At 36.4% G+C, this 3716-nt stretch overlaps 1 long non-coding RNA gene across 1 annotated transcript in view; it reads left to right on the forward strand.

Annotated features, from left to right (window-relative positions):
* LOC108523740 (uncharacterized) overlaps positions 1-1751 on the forward strand; it is an 8547-nt gene extending 6796 nt beyond the window's left edge. Inside the window, exons 2-3 of the long non-coding RNA XR_001883882.1 lie at positions 551-643; positions 1664-1751. This is a non-coding gene — a long non-coding RNA (uncharacterized LOC108523740). The remainder of the gene's footprint in view (positions 1-550; positions 644-1663) is intronic.
* Positions 1752-3716: the final 1965 nt, after the last annotated feature.

Here is a 3716-nt window from a genome sequence, read left to right on the forward strand (position 1 = left end):
AAAAAAAAAAAAAAAAAAAATGCCTTAATGCTTGGTTTTGTTTTTAAGGATATCAGAAATCAGAAGTATTTTAAAAAATCATTTCCTTTTAATTCCCCAAGGATGTGCTAATTGGACTCCCTACTGATTACAAGCCTGATTTTCCTACTTTCTGTCTCTTGTCTCTCACAGTTGTTGGACATGTTGTCAGGTGCTTCTAGTTCATTCATGGTAATATGTATTCAAGTAGAGCTTTTTTGTGCACATCAGTTTAACATTATGGAGTCTGGGGCATTAACCCTTTGGGACCAGACATCTCATTTAGGATCCATACGTCCTCAGTTGAATGAAGCACCTTTGAGCTCAATTCTTTTTGGAAGATTGTTCTGCCTTGTCAAATAATTTTTTATATTAGAAGTCTATAAATGTAGAGAGGTGGTAAATGGAAATATAAATGACTATTTCACTTTAGTCTGAATTATTTTCATAAATAATTCTAATGCCTGCATAAATTAATTCTATCTTAATGTATGAAAACCTCAACAAACTCAAACATTGCCATTTGTTACAGGCCCTTAAGAAACCAGTATTAGCAGACTAGGCATGGTGGCTCACACCTGTAATCCCAGCACTTTGAAAGGCCAAGGAGTGTGGATCACTTGAGGTAAGAGTTCAAGACCAGCCTGGCCAACATGGTGAAACCCCATCTCTACTGAAAATACAAAAATTAGCCAGGTGTGGTGATGGGCACTTGTAATCCCAGCTACTAGGGAGACTGAGGCAGGAGAATCGCTTGAACCCAGGAGGTGGAGGTTGCTGTGAGCTGAGATTGTGCCACTGCACTCCAGCCTGGGCGACAGGGCAAGACTCTGTCTCAAAAAAAAAAGGAGCCAATATTCAATATTAGCTAATCTACCGGCACCATTTTGATATTCAGGATGCATCAATATACCAAACAGACACATTATCTCTGCTATCTTGAAACTCATGTTCTAAGGCAGTGCTCCTCAGACTTTTTGATGTCAGGATCACTTCACATATTTAGAAGTTATTTATTTAAAATAACAATAATAAACCCATCACATATTAACATAAATAACATTTTTATGAAAATAATTATGTTTTTAAAAATATATAATGAGAAGAGTGGCATTGTTTTCACATATCTGCAAATCCTTAATGCCTTGTTTAATAGAAGAAGCTAGACTCTCAAATCTGCTCCTGTATTCTATCTGTTTAGATATCACATATAACTTCTGGAAAACTCCACTGTACACTCATGAGAGAAATGAAAATGAAAAAGGAAAATAACATCTCACATCTCAGTATTATTATGATTAGAAGTTTGACCTTCCAGACCTCCTGAAAAGGTCTTGGAACCCCTACCCCCCTACAAGGGTGCCTGTACCACACTTTGAGAACTGCTCTTCTAAAGATCTTTTTATTAATTTTTTTTTTTTTTTTTTGCTAATAAAACAGGGCCAAATTGAGTAAAGACCAATGCAATAATTAAGTTTTCCAAAATTATTGTTTTACTCCTCAGAACAGGTTATCTGGTTCCCTATTAGACAGTATCTATTGAAAATGGTAACCAGGAAAAATTATTGTTAAGATAATATATAAAGTAAAACGGATGCCCCAAATAATGCACTTCTTTGCAATAACTGAAATTTCTTGTTTTTAGGTCAGTCTTGTGTTCTTGAGCGTCTTGAAGTACTTTACAAATTTTAATTAATCGAACTTCCCAGGATGCCAATAAAATGTTTCCAAATGCAATTTTTGTGCACTTTGTAAACAGTTTGACAGGGTAACAGGGCTTGTCCTAGCTTGAAGGAAAGCTGTGAGCAAAACCAAAGAATTATTGTGTATTTATTGTGACTATAAACACACTATATTGTCTCCAGAATTTTATTTATTTATTTATTTATTTATTTATTTATTTATTTATTTATTTTTTGAGACAGAGTTTTGCTCTTGTCGCCCAGGCTACAGTGAAATGGCACAATCTCAGCTCACTGCAACCTCCACCTCCCAGGTCCACGCGATTCTCCTCCCTCAGTCTCCCATGTAGCTAGGATTACCGGTGCCTACCACCACGCCCATCTAATTTTGCATTTTTAGTAGAGACGGGGTTTCACCAGGTTGGCCAAGCTGGTTTCAAACTCCTGACCTCAGGTGATCTGCCCACTTCAGCCTCCCAAAGTTCTGGGATTACAGGCGTGAGCCACCGCGCCCGGCCCAGACTGTTTTAATTTACCATGTTTGTCAGGAGAATGGGCTATGTTGTTATAATGAAAGTTACTACTCTCAATGTGTTGACAATATTTGATTTCTTTCATTTTGTTTTTTACGCCTTCTTTCCTTCCTGTCTTGTTCTCTCCCTTCTTCCCTCCTTCCTACCCTCCTGTCTCCTTCCATCTTTCCTTCCTTAATATTTTTCAGAAAAAAATACCAAAACCATAAAATTCCTCCAAACTTAATTTAATCATGAAATCTTAACCCACCTCCATGAAACATCCAGCTCTCTAGAAGTCATCACTTAAGTGACCTTAAACTCATTGTATCCCATCCACTGATGGTCAAGTCACAATAAAATCTTGTCATTCCTCTGTTCAAAACCTCCAATAGCTTCCCGTCTCATTCAAAGGTAAAACTCTCAGATGACCTACAAAGGGCCTCTTACCTTTCTAATTCCACGTCCTACTCCTTTCCTCCTGGTTTGATCTTTCACTGTCACACTGACCTCTTGTTCCCTGAACATACCAGGCAGACACCTACCTCAGGGCCTTTGCACCTGCTGTTCTCCCTACCTGGAAGGCTCTTTCCCCAGATAACTCATGATCTGCTCCCTCACCTCCTTCATCTCTGTGCTGAAATGCCACTTTCTCATTGAGGACTTTTCTGACCACCTTATTCTTAAAAAATGAAACTTTCATCCCAGAACTCTCTTTTCTTTATTTGCATATTTTCCCATATAACTTATCACCATCTGTCACACAATATGTTTCACTTATTTATTTGTTCATAGTCTGTCTTCCCCCAATTAGAAATTAGGCTGTACAAGAGCTAGGATTTGTGTCTGTTTTATTCACTGTGGATTTCCCATCACTAGAATACATAATAGACACTCAAAAAATATTTGTTAAATGAAAAAAAAAGAAATCCTAAAATGCACTTTGACATGTGTCAGAATGAATAAGAATGTAGCCAACTAAGAAAACATGCTAAAGTGTAATAAACAGGTATTTCCAGAAAATCATCCTAAAGTCGCTATTTCATCAATAATCAAGGATAAATGGATATCCCATTGAACTTTTTCTGCTGGCTTCAGAATATTATACAACTTGTATTGTTTTTTTAAAAGTCAATGGCAGGACTACCAAAATGAATTCTGTTAATAGATAAATTTGTGAGCTGAGTGGAAATTCTCCTCAAAATGTTATATGAGAGAAGGCACTTAACTACCTTTGAACTTATTTTGTACATTTCTTATTTTCTCTTTATGGTTTAAGAAAGCTACTGGCCTTAAATCAGTTTTATCAAAACAAACAAACCCTCAATAACCAATCTAATTTTCTAAGTGAAAATGTGTTATGAGTAAAGGTATTTATGTATTATAAAATCAAAGAGCACATACTAGGCAATTGTATGTAATTTTTGATAGAATTTGAAGAATCAAAGTTCAGAAAAGAGAGATATGAATGAAAAACTGAGTCTGCTCTGGTTCGAATGTGTCC

Source organism: Rhinopithecus bieti, unplaced genomic scaffold (genome assembly GCF_001698545.2).
Source record: "Rhinopithecus bieti isolate Rb0 unplaced genomic scaffold, ASM169854v2 scaffold_72161, whole genome shotgun sequence".
Lineage (NCBI taxonomy): Eukaryota > Metazoa > Chordata > Mammalia > Primates > Cercopithecidae > Rhinopithecus > Rhinopithecus bieti.